General features: G+C 40.7%; 1 protein-coding gene across 12 annotated transcripts in view; it reads left to right on the forward strand.

Moving 5' to 3' along the window:
• Positions 1–16,340, forward strand: part of rbfox1 (RNA binding fox-1 homolog 1) — a 1,740,493-nt gene that overhangs the window by 1,178,937 nt on the left and 545,216 nt on the right. The window contains exon 4 of one of the 12 annotated variants that reach the window (XM_087997810.1): positions 2,139–2,195. The exons of 10 other annotated variants lie outside the window; for them this stretch is intronic. The gene's annotated coding sequence lies outside the window, so the exon portion shown is untranslated. Of the gene's footprint in view, positions 1–2,135; positions 2,196–16,340 lie in introns of those variants that run through there. One more of the 12 variants, XM_043711607.2, reaches the window with a different exon arrangement.

A 16,340-nucleotide genomic window follows, 5' to 3' on the forward strand; every position in this document is an offset into this window, starting at 1 on the left:
GGCCTCGTCCATTTTCACTTCCAGAATGTCCTCATGGGGACGATCAATCTGTGCTGTGCATTGGTGAGACTGGTGATCCAGCAGGGTCAATAATTACCCATTCACACCATGAAGTATTGTTCCATCAACTGAGACAACAAGGTTCATTTTCAAGTAAATATAGAGCTCAGAATTGAGTGCGTGATTTCACCAAACCTCAGAAGCTAAAGAAAATGCATTGAAAATTGCAGGTATTTGCAGAGGTTCAGAAAGTTGTGACTGACTCATTAAAGTAAGTTAGACAAGGGAAGGCCTTCTTTTCTATGATCTTTCTGTTCATGTCTGGTACCAGTGTATCTAGCTGGTTAACCTTCCTAACAGAAGAATAGAAATTAGTTCATCCAGGCAAACTGAGCACATTGAGCAAATCTTTGCTGGAATAGATAGATTTGAGGAACAGCCATTTTTCGGGCTTGAACACCATTTAAATAAAATTGGCAACTGCAGACACAGATTGAACGATCCCAGGAAGTAAAGTGCAAATCGGCATTGAAGGGCAAGCAGCTGTACTGCCAGCAGTGGCCTTGAGCTAAGTCCTGAGAGGCCACTGAGGTAATGAAAAGGAAGAGAAAATGATTAGGGAAAGGGAGGCATTTGGGAAGGACGGTGGGTGATCAAAGTCAGCAGGTTGGTGTGCACTTCCAGAGTGTCTTGTACTTGATGCTTTAGATCCTAGCAACTGCTTTTGTATGCCATAGATGCAAAATGATCATATGTCATCAGAATATGTCAATGATTTCAATCTGAATGCAGGGCATACATTTTTAATATACAATTCTGCATGCCAAATTCAATACAAGTCACTGTGGCATGGTAACCAGATCTCAGATGCAGCTTTCTTATTGGTTTATGATGTGCATACATTTGAGAATGAGATAACTTAAGTGATAAAGGGTGGTGAAATGTTTACAAAGATGATGGCTAAAATGAAAAAAAGTTGCAATTAAATATGCAGCAAGAAGAGTCAAGAGTCAAGAAACCATCAATGTCCCATTTTGAATGTATATGCAAATTGTACTTGAGAAAGATGTGTTCTCAATAGTGTTGAAGGACTTTTTAAAATTGATTTGTGGGATATGGGCATCACCAGCTGACAAGCATTTATTGCCCATACCAAGGTGGTGGTGAGTTGCCTTTTTGAACTACTGCAGTGCACCTGCTGTGGATTGATCCAGAATTCGGTTAGGCTGAGAATTTCAGGATCTGACCCAGCAACAGTGAAGGAACAGCTATGTATTTCCATGTCAGGATGGTGAGTGGCTTGGAGGGGAAACTTGAAGGTGATGGTGTCCCCATGTGTGTGCTGCTCTTGTCTTTCAAGACAGAAGTCGTCGTGGGTATTAAAGGGGTTGTCTGAGGATATTTGATGAATTTGTTACAGCAGTTAACCAGGACAAAAGTCAAAACCGTTAAATTGCTATTTTCCCCTAACTTATTACATGTTATATAATGCTCTTTATAATAAGGATTGAGTGACTTTTAAATTTAGTTTAATAATGAGGAAAATATGATGGCTGCGAGCCAACAATCCTGTCATGTTTTCCTCTTCAGTTTAGGTTATAGAGGTTTACAAATCATGGATAGGGTGAATAGCCAAAGTCTTTTCCTTGGGGTGGGGGGAGTCCAGAACTAGAGGGCATAGATTTAAGTGAAAGCTTTGAAAGGGATCTAAGGGGCAACGTTTTCACGTAGCGAGAGGTTCGTATATGGAAAAAGCTGCTAGAGGAAGTGGTGGAGGCTGGTACAATTACAGCATTTAAAAGGCATCTGGATGGGTATATGAAAAGAAAGCGTTTAGAGGGATGTGGGCCAAATGCTGGCAAATGGGACCAGATTAATTTAGGATACCTGGTCAGCATGGACGTGTCAGCCTGAAGGGCCTGTTTCCATGCTGTACAGCTCCATGACTCTATAAAATAAAAGTGAGAAGTCTTAACTTCTTCCCAAAACCCCGAAGAGGTTTTTGCGCCGTACTGAAACTCAATAAAGCTGGATTCGGACTGTGCAGACTGAGCACCTACAGTCTGTTTAAATGCCCAGGATATATCAATCCTGTTCAGTCAGCTGTACTCTGAAAACATCTTTCTTTATTCTAGTAGCTGCTGCTACAAAAATGAAATTTATTTGAAGAAAAACTGGAGGAAAAATCTTTTCAGGTAAAGTTTACATAGCTTTTTCTTTTAAACAGAGAAGCTATCCTTTTATAAGTGTGAATGAATGTGTGCATGCATGTCTGAATGTATGTGTTTGCATTTGTGCATGTGTGTGCCTCAGTATGTTTGCACATGTTTGCATTTGTGTGTATTTGCATGTGTGTTTGCAAGTGTGGGTTTATGTGGACACATTTGAATGCGTGCATGTACACTTGTGCATGAAGGACCACAAGCTGCATATTCCTTTATTCTGGGATAGATAATCATAAATATCAGTTTGGGCACATCTTGGTGTCAGTGTGTTTACTTTGGCCAGCCTTTGTGATTGCATTTGTGGCCTCCTCAGTCCAAAACCTTCTTTTGAGGGACACCTTGTTGACCCAACACCTTCAGTGAGGAATATTTGTTCAGATATTTTAATCAGTCTATTCATGTTACAAGACACGTCTGGAACAGGAGGGACGTGGGCTTAGTTCTCCTGACTCAGAGGCAGGAACACTACCACTGCACTACAGGAAACCTTTCCACCCTTGTTAAGGATATTTTCTAATGAACCTGTTCTGAGATGTTTCTGGAGGGGACATGAATTTGGGTCTCCTGGCTCAGAGATGGGGACACTATCATCATGCCAAAAGATCCCTTTTTATTCTACTATCCTTCATAATAAAATGACCCCTAAATCTCACCTTCACTTACTTGATGTATCCTATTAGACTCCAGTAATATATTGAATTCCACTGAAGCCTGTGTAAGGGAACTGCTGGCATACAGAACCCCTACATTGGCTTTTTACCTCAAGGTTCAAGAATTAGAAACATGCCAAAAGATTCACAGAAATGGCAGAGACTGAGCACAGTTGGATTTCTGGCTATAACTTCAACAGGCAGATGAAACAAATCGACAGAAGCTCCTGAGGAATTTCAGGACCATGGTGCATTTGATCAATGTAATTAAATTAATTTGTTGTGGAAACTTGTGGAGTGTTAATCATTTCACCTGATTGTCACCTAGATTGTGTTCACAATTAGTAGAGGTGAACGTTCTAATTACTGATCACTGAAAAGGAATCATGAGAGAGAGAGAGAGAGAAATAAGGAATAAGAGTTTCTAAACAAATAGCATGACAGGCCTCCGGTTTCTTTTGTTTTAATATAAAGTTATGAGTTAAATTTTGAGATCTATAATTACAAACATTTTTATAGTTAATAATGCTAGTGTTTGCATTTTTAATACTCTTGAGCGAGAGAGACTAGTTATGAAATGGTCAGAAAACAAAACTATAAATGTTTAGAAAATCTGATTGGAAAATTACAACCTAGCTCTTTAGCACTTTTTAAAATTCTCTTGTGGGACATGGGTGTCACTAGCTGGGCCAGAATTTACTGCCCATCTCTCGTTGCCCTTGAGAAGGTGATGGTAAGCTTCCTTCTTGAACCACTGCAATACATGTGCTGGACTTTGGATTCCTCTCCATGTAAATGTTGACAGATCGAGCTTTTTTCTTATTCAGTGATTGGCAGATACGAGAAATCAAATATCATATTCAATGCTCAATTTTCTGATGTTGCAGAATGTTGTCTCGTCTTTCTGTTGCACTGATACCAGAATATTGGACCAAACTAATGGACCACACTCCTCCTGCCCATTCTGTCAAATTCTTGTGCAATAAAAGCAACCCTGAGGGTGATACTGCAGTGCCTTTAAAGCCCAGGAGATCTCAATTGCTGCCTAAATGCAGCTTAAGTCCATTATTCTCACTAGTGCATCAATCTGCCCCTCGTAAGTCCATCATAGTTACCTTGCTGTTTATTCTCAACTTCAAAACGTTAAGAGATAAAAGTTAAATAGTCAGACATATAAAATATTTATTAATCATTATAATTTAAATATTATGAAATTTAATTCTGACCATAAGCAAAGTTTCAGAATTTATTGTAAGAAAGATAGCCTCAACTCTGACTAGCCCCCACTTTAGAACATAGAACATGGAACACTACAGCGCAGAATAGGCCCTTTGGTCCTCGATGTTGCACCGACCTGTGAATTAATCTAAGCCCATCACCCTACACCATCCCATCATCATCCATGTGCTTATCCTAGGATTGTTTAAATCTCCCTAATGTTGCTGCGTTAACTATAGGCAGGGCATTCCACACCCTTAACACTCTCTGCGTAAAGAACCTGCTTCTGACATTTGTCTTAAATCTATCACCCCTCAATTTGTAGTTGTGTCCCCTCATACAAGCTGACGTCATCATCCTTGAAAAAAGACTTTCACTGTCTACCCTTTCTAAACCTCTGATCATCTTGTATCTCTCTATCAAATCCCCTCTTAGCCTTCTTCTTTCCAATGAAAACAGACCCAAATCTCTTAGCCTTTCCTCATAAGACCTTCCCTCCAGACAAGCAACGTCCTGGTAAATCTCCTCTGCACCTTTTCCAATGCTTCCACATCCTTCCTGTAATGGGGCAACCAGAACACTACACAATATTCCAAGTGCGGCCATAGTGTTTTGTATAGTTGCAGTATGATATTGCGGCTCTGAAACTCAATCCCTCTACCAATAAAACCTAACACACCATATCCCTTCTTAATAGCACTATCAACCTGGGTGGCAACTTTCAGGGATCTATGTACATGAATCCCAAGATCCCTCTGCAAATCCACACAACTAAGAATCTTTCCATTGACCCAGTATTCTGCCTTCCTGGTATTCTTCCCAAAGTGAATCACCTCACATTTATCTGCATTGAACTCCATTTGCCACCTCTCAGCCCAATTCTACAGTTTATCCAAGTCCCCCTGCAATCTGCAACGTTCTTCCTCACTGTCCACTACTCCACCGACTTTAGTGTCATCTGCAAACCCCTCCATCTATGCCTGTGTCTAAGTGATTTATAAAAATGACAAACAACAGTGGTCCCAAAATGATCCTTGTGGCACAACACAAGTAACCGGACTCCAGGCTGATTATTTTCCATTAACCACCACTCGATGCCTTCTTACAGATAGCCAGTTTATAATCCAAACTGCTAAATCATCCTCAATTCCATGCCTCTGCATTTTCTCCAACAGCCTACCATGTGGAAGTTTAACAAAGGCCTTACTGAAGTTCATGTGCACCACATCAACTGCCCTACCCTCACCCACATGCTTGGTCACCTTCTCAAAAAACTCAACAAGGTTTGTGAGACATGACCTCCCCTTGATGAAACCATGTTGACTATCTGCAATCAAATTGTTGCTTGCTAATGATTATAAATCTTATCTCTCATAATTCTTTCTAAAACTTTTCCTACAACAGAAGTAAGGCTCACTGGTCTATAATTACCTGGGTCATCTCTACTGCCCTTCTTGAACAAGGGCACAACATTTGCAGTTCTCCCGTCCTCTGCTACTAAACCTGTAGACAATGATGACTCAAAGATCAAAGCCAAAGGTTCCAACACTTCCTCCCTAGCTTCCCAGAGAATCCTCAGATAAATCCCATCCAGTCCAGGTGACTTGTCTACTTTCACTCCTTCTAAAATTGATAACACTTCTTCCTTACTAACCTCGATCCTTTCTAGTCTAATATCTCATATCTCATTCTTCTCCTCTACAGTAATCTCCTTTTCATGAGTGAAAATTGATGAGAAATATTCTCATTATACCTACTTTCATACCTATTCACTGAGTGTATACTATAGACAAAACGCAAGAGGCATTCTAGCAAAAAATAAAATTATGTGTCTGTTGAGGATTTATTTAAAAGTATTTTTTAAATCTTTTTGATTAAAAGAAATCACTGCATTGAATTTCCTTCAACTAATCTCTTACAAAAATAACCATTTGTATTCTAATTTGTTTGACAGCTTTGATAGATTTGACAACATGTTTCAGGCACACTCTAGTCTACGTTTTGCAATACCGAAGGGTAGGTGGTGCCCTTCTCCACAGCACTAGACCCACCCCTCCAAAGGGGACCTGAACCCCCAAGGCATTCTGATACCTCACCCTTCCAAAGGGTATCTCACCCTTGTTCTCCAAAATAAATTCACTGAAACATATCTTCTCTAACTTGATCTGCTTGCACACTTGGGTTCCAGTCAACAGGGAAAATAGTGTGTAATGATGACCATGAAACCATTGCAAATTATCAGGGAAAACCCATCTGGTTTGCTAATGTTCTTTCGGGAAGGAAACTGTCATCCTTATCTGGTCAGGCCTATAGCTACGTGGCTGACTCTTAACTGCCCTCTGGGCAATTAGGGATGGACAATGAATATTGGTCTAGCCAGTGACGCCCACATCCTGTGAATGAATTAAAAAAAAACAATTTCAATGAAGACAGGCGTCTCCAAGAACCAGAGTCAAAAGGTGTGATGCTGGAAAAGCACAGTCAGTCAGGCTGCATCTGAGGAGCAGGAGAGTCGATGTGTTGAACCTAAGCTCTTCATCAGGAATATTGGCAGGAGGGCCAATGGGGCTGAGAGATGAATGGGAGTGGAGTGGGGCTGGGGGGATATCTGACTCTGATCTCCAGCATCTGCAGTCCTCACTTTCTCCACCTCCAAGAACCATGTTTGTGTCAATCTGGGAAGGTCCACAACCCTGTTGTTTTGAAAATTGGAACTGCGCTTGCGAAGGCATGACTTCTGATTGAGGGATTTTTCTGTTGTTTTCACTGCAATAGGGAGGCTTTCTGTTGTGGCTTAAATCTGGTCCAGGAGTGGCAGAATTGAGCCATGACAGTGCCATCTTTGCCAGGGGTTTGTAACTACAGAGTGTTAAGTTTATGAAGGCTTGTTCCTTTCGAAATCTCAACAAAGAAATTTATTATGGCACAAAAATCTGATGAGAAAAGGCAATGTTTTGCATATGTATAATTTTAAGTATTCTCTACTGATTTGCCTAAATAAAACCGAGGAATTTCCAGCATGGACTGATGTGAATCATAACCATAATATGCCTATTTTTGTACAGTGAAGCAATGTTCCTTTAGATTATTTTGTTTATTTGTCATTATTTTGACAGAAGTTAACTTCTGTAGATGTAACATTATAAGTGGTGTGCACATTTAAAAGTCATAAAGAATTAATGAGGGCTTGAGCTCTCAAAAGTTCATCCACTGTTTTCCAGTTCGAACAAAATATTCAGCAACTAACAGTATCCCTGTGCCTGAAGGTATCATTTACAAAGCTTAACATGAATGCATCAACATTTAGGTTGACTTTACTTCCTCTCGGTCCGAAGCAAGGAGAGTTGCATATCTAATAACAGTCTTTAACTCAAACTTTGTTTACTTCAGACATCATTTTCTGACTTTGTATCCGTTATATTAGGTGCTAATGTTCAATTTCTGAAATTATAGCATTTATTACATTTCCAGTGCATCTCTGTCATATCCTTTAGTTGCCATTTGGTGTGTATGTGCCTTAGATTTCAGTTGCTTGCAAAATATTTTCATCAGGTTTACTCCATAGTTACCTCTCTGAAACTAATGGGAAACTTTTGGATTGTGAGTTGTTTGAAATTCCCAAAACTTAGGCAGTTGCTGATTTTTCTGCCAAGTCTATTTTTTTTTATGTTACTCCAGAGTAATGACAGCAGAGAGAGAGAGAGAGAGAAAATCTTCAAGTAGGTGCTTAACATTGATAATTTCTCTCCCACTTCCTTTTTGCATAGCCTTTCCTTTGGATCTGGTGCATTCTTTCCATTGCAGTGTCTGAACAAATGGATGGCCAGGATAAAGGTCAAACTTTGAGGAGAGAAGGTGAATAGTCAACTGTCGTGAAAACCAATGAGATATTGAGGCCCTGTGGTTCAGATTTTCACAAACTGGAACATGGAACATAAGAGCAATACAGTCCAGGCCCTCCAGCCCTCAATATTGTGCCAACCTTTTATGCTACTCTAAGATCAAACTAACCTACATACCCGACATTTTACTATCTGCCTGACTTAAGAGTTGCTTAAATGTCCTTAATGTATGTGACCCTACTGCCACTGCTGGCAGTGCATTCCACACACCCACCACTCTCTGTCTAAAGAACTTACCTCTGATACCTCCCCTAAACTTCCTCCAATCACCTTAAAATTATGCACCCTCATAATAGCCATTTCTACCCTGGGAAAAAGTCTCTGGCTATCCACTCTATCTATGCCTGTACTCATCTTGTACACCTCTATCAAGTCACCTCTCATCCTTCTTCGCTCCAATGAGAAAATCTAGTGAAGAAGTTAAAAAGAAAAGCTTCAGAAATAGTAATATTTGGATAACATACAATGGCCCACACTACTTAATTTAGGAGCAACAAAACAAGCAGATTCATGCAGAGCTGAAGAACTAGTACAGGAAGGAGGATTCAGATCCCTAAGCATTGGAATCAATTCTGGGACAGGAGAAGTTCATTATAGATGAATGAATTATACTTTAATAGACGTGAAACCAGGTTCTGCAAAACAAGATAAACTAGTCCTATCATTTAGGATAGAATAATTGTTGAAAAGAACAAGGCACAATCAAGGAAAATTATACCCAAGTTTTGGATGTAGGTTTGCTCGCTAAGCTTGAAGGTTCATTTCCAGACATTTTGTCACCCTACTAGGTAACATCTTCAGTGGGTCTCAGACAAAGCACTGCTGAAAATTCCTGCTTTCTATTTATATATTTGGGTTTCTTTGGGTTGGTGATGTCATTTCCTGTGGTGATGTTATTTCCTCTGGTGAAATCACTTCCTGTTTGTTTTTTCAGGGGGGTAGATATTATACCCAAATGGCGGTAGGGTGAACATCAGTGAGTTGTAAAGAGGATTGGGGGCCCTGTTGTGGCAATATTCCTACCCCTGGTCCATGAGGCCTGAATTCAAGTTCCACCTGTTCCAACGGTGTGTAATAATATCTCTGAACAGTTTGATTAGAAAACTAGGTGAAATTAAAAAATGTAAAGAGGATTGGTCCAGGTGGACTGGAATCAAATAATTGTGACAAAACAGTAAATCAACAATGGGAGTGTGTCAAAGCAGATGTGGTTCAGCATTCTCATAAGGGGGAAGGGCAGGGCATCCAAAACTAGACAGGAAAAGCTATAACAATTGAAATGAGTCAACAAAACAAGACTAAGACAATTTTAAGGTTAAGGGCATAAAAAACAAGAGTAGCCCTCATGCTGGTTCCTTCATTCTGTACAATTGTGGTTGATCATCTGCCTTAATTCCATTTTCCCACACATTACCACTTCCCTAAAAAAACAAAAATATGTCCATCTCAGTACGCAGTAGTGAACCAAACAAAACATTGTAAAAAAAAGTCCACGGAAGAGTAAGAATATAAATTAGTGACAATTTTTAAAGGGAACCCAAATGTTTTCTTGAAAGAATTAAGTGGTAACACAGTGGTCAAAGCAGATTTCAGACCAATTCGAGACCAAACAGGAACTCTTTGTGTTGAGAAGGTTTGCTCAGATATAAAGCAATACAAGCATTCCTTTTTTTATTGTCATTGCTACATTATAATGCAGAAGTAGAAGCAATAGTGATATTGTCTTGGATAAAAGTAGATAATGGGGAGATACAGAAAAGGCTGATTGTCGAAGAGTTCAGTTGCGGTGGTTGCAAGGTTAATGAGAGGGGAAAAGGCAGAAATTGTCAATATTCAGGGCATAATCTACCAGACCTTCTCAGATATGGGAGTGGTGCCAGCACTGCAAGTCTTCCATCCCTATTGTAAAAGGTGAGGGGAGAAAATCAGCAACTCTGGGTCACTCAGCCTAACCAAGGGGGCGGAGAACATTTAAAGACATTAATCTGCGACAAAATTCATCAGCATTTAGACTAGTATGAACCAAAAACTGCAAGCTAGCATGGACCTTTTCAAGGTAAGTTAGATTAGATTTCCTACAGTATGGAAACAGGCTCTTCAGCCCAACAAGTCCACACCAACCCTCCGAAGAGTAACCCACCCAGACCTTATATTTATCCCTGACTAATGCCCCTCACACTATGGGCGATTTAGCACGGCTAATTCACCTGATATGCACATCTTTGGATTATGGGAGGAAACCAAAGCACCTGGAGGAAATCCATACAGACACAGGGAGAATGTGCAAACTCCACACAGACAGTCACCCGAGGCAGGCATTGAACCCGGGTCCCAGGCACTATGACTCAACAGTGCTAACAACTGAGCCACCATGCCACCCTTTGACTAGCTTGAGTTAGTCAAGTTATATTTGACTAACTTGGCTAACTCATTGATGAAGCAACAGAAAAAGAATGATGACTGGGATTGAATCGAGGCGGCTTTCAGATATTGTTCTGTTCCATGGGGAAAGGTCCAATGCTGTTCAAAAGCTGCTCTTGAGAATCCATTGGTATTAAGGATCCTATGGAAGTCCTGCCCACTGAGCACTGCTGCCAAGTCAGGGACTGGCAACCCCTCATTACTATCATTGCTATAGCAAGTAATGGATGTTCAGATTTGCTCCAGACCAAAGGCAAGTGAGTGACTTTTAACACTCTGTCCCATTCCCATGCCAGATCCCTTGATCAGGTACTAAGTAATGGTCTGATAATGAGAGTCCCAAATTAATGGACCCCTGGCAAATCTTGATGCTTTGGCAGGCATAGGGAAACTAATGGTTCCTTGTTTATCCCTAACCCACCACTGAGGCCGAAGGGCCTGTACTGCGCTGTAATGTTCTATATCTATGAATTGTGGTAAATTCAGAGTTAATGGAAGTTGATTAAGTCATTAATGAGGCCAGCTGACATTCTGAAATTCTGGATCAGCTCCTTCCCTTCTGCGACTTCATCAGGGGAGGTTCTGTTATTGCTGAGAGTTCACACCTCTCCCATGACTCAGTGGACCCAGTCGCTTTATTTACTACTATGATGGACTGTATTAATCCAGCCCAAAGAGTGCTGTGCAACATTGTAGATTTTGTTAGCAAAATTGAAGCACTTGGAATTATAGGGACAATGGAAACATGACTAAGAATTAGAAAGAAAGAGTAATAGAGTATATTTGATACTGGAAAATATAAGATAGTTGCGTCCTTCAGGGATCAGTATTAGGTCCACTGCTCTTGGACATATATATTAATTATTTGCATTTAGATATTGAAGGCATAATTTTAAAAAAAAATAGCAAATGCTGGAAACAATTGGGCAAAATATTAACAGACTTCAGGAGGACATAATATGATGAAACAGATCCATGTCAGATGAAGATTAGTGAAGAGAAATGTGCAGATATGTTTTGCAGGAAGAATGAAGAGTGATAATATAACTAAATGTTACAGTTATAAATATTAAAGCGGTGAAGGGACTCCGAGACATGTTTGCACATGCAAAAGTTGGCTCGCCCTGCTGAAAGGGTCATCTTAAATCACCTAAGAAAATGGGTTTGATAAATAAGTAAAGAATCCACAAAAGCAAACTATGTTATGCCAAAGCCTTTGTATTAACACTGCTTAGGCATGGAGTATTGTTTTTAATTCTGATGTGATCAAGTGACCTATGGCCTCCATGATTGTTACAGAAATATTGATGAGCTTGGAATGTGAAAGCTGAAAGTGTGTTGCTGGAAAAGCGTAGCAGGTCAGGCAGCATCCAAGGAGCAGGAGAATCGACGTTTCGGGCATGAGCCCTTCTTCAGGAATGAGGAAAGTGTACCAAGCAGGCTAAGATAAAAGGTAGGGAGGAGGGACTTGGGGGAGGGGCGTTGGAAATGCGACAGGTGGAAGGAGGTCAAGGTGAGGGTGATAGGCCGGAGTGGGAGTGGGCGCGGAGAGGTCAGGAAGAAGATTGCAGGTTAGGAAGGCGGTGCTGAGTTCGAGGGTTGGGACTGAGACAAGGTGGGGAGAGGGGAAATGAGAAAACTGGAGAAATCTGAGTTCATCCCTTGTGGTTGGAGGGTTCCTAAGCGGAAGATGAGGCGCTCTTCCTCCAACCGTCGTGTTGCTATGGTCTGGCAATGGAGAAGTCCAAGGACCTGCATGTCCTTGGTGGAGTGGGAGGGGGAGTTGAAATGTTGAGCCACGGGGTGTTGAGCCCCTCCCCCCACCTTGTCTCAGTCAAATCCCTCGAACTCAGCACCGCCTTCCTAACCTGCAATCTTCTTCCTGACCGCTCCGCCCCCACCCCCACTCTGGCCTATCACCCTCACCTTGACCTCCTTCCACCTATCGCATTTCCAACGCCTCTCCCCCAAGTCTCTCCTCCCTACCTTTTATCTTAGCCTGCTGGACACACTTTCCTCATTCCTGAAGAAGGGCTTATGCCCGAAACATCGATTCTCCTGCTCCTTGGATGCTGCCTGACCTGCTGCACTTTTCCAGCAACACATTTTCAGCTCTGATCGCCAGCATCTGCAGTCCTCACTTTCTCCTTGGAATGTGAAAGCCCAAGTTTAAACTGAGCTGAACTCCGCAAACTGCACAGTTGGAAGAGAAAGTGTTCATCAACTTCCCATCAAAACCAGACAGCCCTGGAACAGCCTGGCTGGGAGATTAACAGCCACATTGTTTCAGAATGAACAGTTGTTTCTACCTCCAGTGAGGCTGCGTTGTTAGAAGAATGTTACACAGACTTGGTGGCACCGAGCTCAGGAGGAGGCCAGAGGCTCAGTGTAACTAGGACAGCACTTGACAGTTCATGGTTCAAAACCATGTTTAGCCAAACCCCAAATATAGAAAATAGATTGGATCTTCCTGTCCCCACCTGATGCTAGTATTGGACACAGGCCACAGAATCTCTGAGAAGGGCATGAAGAGGAGGAAAAAGGGGGTAACCTGGAACCCCAGCTCTCTCTGCACTTTGCACCTTCTTCAACACCGTATCCAAAGAGTGCCCTCAACTGGCAGCTGAGCTGCACAATATCTCCAGCAACTTGGACCATGTGGTGAGGATCGTCAGACTGACCAGACCCAGAGAGACCACCTCAGCGAGGCCACCGGAAGACCAGACCAGCCCTGGACGAGAAGGGAAGCACAAATCGGCACCTGCAGCTGCTGGCACATCAGCCAATCCTCAAACACCAAGGAACAGTCTGTGCCGGCCTTATTGAATGGGTATTACCAGTCCTTTCAGATAAACAGTTCAAATACATCAATAGAGACCTGTAAACAGGGTGTAGCAAGTCCTCGGAAGTGTGTTTCAGAAGTAGATCACAAGTTTGGATTTGAGACTGTTTACTGAAGAGTCTTGTGAAGAGACTGATTAGAGCTTTGATAGAGTTTAATTATAGTATAATAGTAGAATCTGGTAAACATTCTTTTTCCTTGAAACAGTGTTCAAAAACGTTATGTAGGACCTTCCCCCCAACTCTTGTTCCCTGTCTGTGTCTCATCCTGTAACCTGCCTGAGTTAAAGTGGGTTACTGCAAACTGGTCCAAGTTAGTCAGGGTGCATTTACCTACTTTTTGCTTTAAAACACTGGGTATCACATTCTTTTATGTAAATGGTGAGCAACATTAATCAAGACTGATTGCTCTTCATGATATTGTTGGTCTCTAAATGTTTTACTGTGATATCTTTGAATAAAAATTGCAACATCATTCCTGCAATCAATAATAAGCTTATTGATCCATAGTTCCCTGGGTTTGTTGTATCTTCGTTTTTAAATATGGGAATAAGATTAGCTTCAAATTCAAGGCCTTTGGCATTATTCCCATTTCTAATAATATATTGCTTTCACTTTCTCTTTCCTAACATCTTTTTGAATGAGCAGAAGCACTGGGGTTTTAACGTCTCTAAGTTTGTCTAGTTTATCAATTAAAACCATCCTTTCAATCTTAAATATCTTGATGGCCTTTCTTTCCTTCTTATGCCATATCCCCCTTTTTAGTCCCATTGGTAAATACTGCAGCAAAGTAATTATTCAATATTGGTGCCATTTCACTGTCATTATTAAAGAGTTTATCTTGTACACTCCTCGGTGACCCTATCCCAATATTAATTTTCTTTTTGTTATTTATGTCTCTCTGGATTACTTTGCTATTTATTCTGTAATCTTTGTTAATTTAATTCCAGCCTTCCACTTTGACATCCAAATTTTACATCTTCCTGAACCTTTTCTCATTTCCTTTTGTCATTTTCACCTTTATTATCAAAGCACTTAAGGTACATCTTTTTAAAATTCTTTAAATGAATGAAATGTTTCCATATTGGCCCGTTTGTCTTTGACTGTAACCAAATTGATTTCTCTTGAATGTTCATGATGATATTCAATTGCAGTTCTTCACTTGGTTCATGTTTATTTTTCTGGTTCCCTGATCTATCCTCATCCAGTTAAAATCAATTAATATTCCAGTCTATTTTGGTCTCTCCCAATTATTATTTCAAAACTTCTTACAATGGGATTGCTATTACTGAGTTATACCCCTATACTTACTTCCCTTAGCTGCTCTGACTCTTTTCTCATTTTTAAGGTTTTACTCATATTGTCAAATTGCTCATTTGTTTGCACTAGTTCCCAAGTTACCTTCACTTCTTGCATTCTTCCAAATTCTTTTCAAAACAGGTGTGTAGTGACACACCTTAGACATGTCCAGTGTTTATGGTGAAATCTTGTTAACTGTTGGTTAGTTACTTTATGTACCAATTAAGACTTTACAATTTCAGAGACAACAAATCTAACAAATGCTCTGTCTTCTGTGCCTCATGTAGGCTCATAAACAATCTTATCTGCTTAACTATTTCCAAACTGTCTGTTCTTAACGTCATTGTTTCCCTATAATTACAATTAATTTAGTCTGTTTGGTCCTTACTTTTAATCCATGTTTCAAGTCTATCATATTTTCAGTTGAACCTAATGGCTCCTTTTAAATAACTTAGACTGCCATCTTAATAAAGTCAGAGTATATAGTGAAAAGTCTGGGCCATTTGATATTAACTGAATGAAATCTTATCTTCCAGCCATTTCCACAACTCTTATTGCATTGAATGTTCCAAGAAAAACTTTCTAATAAGTCCCTGAAAATCTGAAGGAAATAGTAAGATGTAATTCTCAATGTAATGAAGTGAAAACGATTTTAAACAAATGCAATACTACCCAAGGTAAATGACAACAGCATCTGAAAAAAGAAACCTGCTAAGTACAAATTGGCTGGCCACAGACCTTCTGGCTTTGTGGGACCACTAAGGGAGAAGAATAAAAATTACCTCCAATTACTTCTGGGCTCTGTTGAATTTAACTGACACTATCATGTATGGCCTCTTGTCAATCAAACCAGATCCAGCTAGAATTTGCTTTTGTGATCTTCTCTATTCTCCTCACGAGCTCCTGTTTGCTCTTTGGACAGGTCTTTCTAATGCTTGCTTGCAGAAGTGTCAGGATAGAGGACCAGGCGACAGAAAGCTTGCCTCAATTTCTGTCATTTTCTAGACTCCCTGCTCAAGTTCTGTTTCTAGCAATAGAGTATCTAACTGGAATCCTAAAGTAAACAACAGTGGAAACATTTAATCACAGAAGTACTAAAGATTGGATGTTGTCACATTTGACAAATTATCAGATTCAGGGAATTTCATGAAGGATTTGCCTCCATGAAGCCTTGTTTTCTCATGTGATTGTCCCAAACGTGTCTCACTAACTTCAGGAGAAAGTGAGAACAAAGAACAAATAGCATTACTGCGTAGAGACAGGCCCTTCGGCCCTCCAAGCCTGCGCCGATCCATATCCTACAACTAAATCTGCCATATATTTTCTAAGGTTCTGTATCCTTCTGCTCCCTGCCTATTCATGTGTCTGTCTAGATGCATCTTATATGACACTATCATTCCCACCCCTACCACTTCTACTGACAACACATTCCAGGCACCGACCACCCTCTGTGTAAAGAACCTCTCCTCTAAACTTTTCCCTCTTACTTTGAACTCGTGACCCCTAGTAATTGAGTCCTTTACGCTGGGAAAAAAGTCTCTTGCTACCCAACCTATCTACACCTCTCATGATTTTGTAGGCCTCACTCAGGTCCCCCCCCTCAACCACCTTCTTTCCAATGAAAATAATCCTCATCTACTCAATCTCTCCTCATTACTAGCACCCTCCATACCAGGCAACATCTCCAAAACATCCACATGCTTTGGTAATGTGGCAACCAGAACGATATGCAATATTCCAAATGTGGCCGAACCAAAGTCTTATACTATTGTAACATGACCTGC

Source organism: Chiloscyllium plagiosum, unplaced genomic scaffold (assembly GCF_037043375.1).
Source record: "Chiloscyllium plagiosum isolate Xiang-an unplaced genomic scaffold, Cpla_swu_hap1 HiC_scaffold_20, whole genome shotgun sequence".
NCBI classification, from domain to species: Eukaryota; Metazoa; Chordata; class Chondrichthyes; order Orectolobiformes; family Hemiscylliidae; genus Chiloscyllium; species Chiloscyllium plagiosum.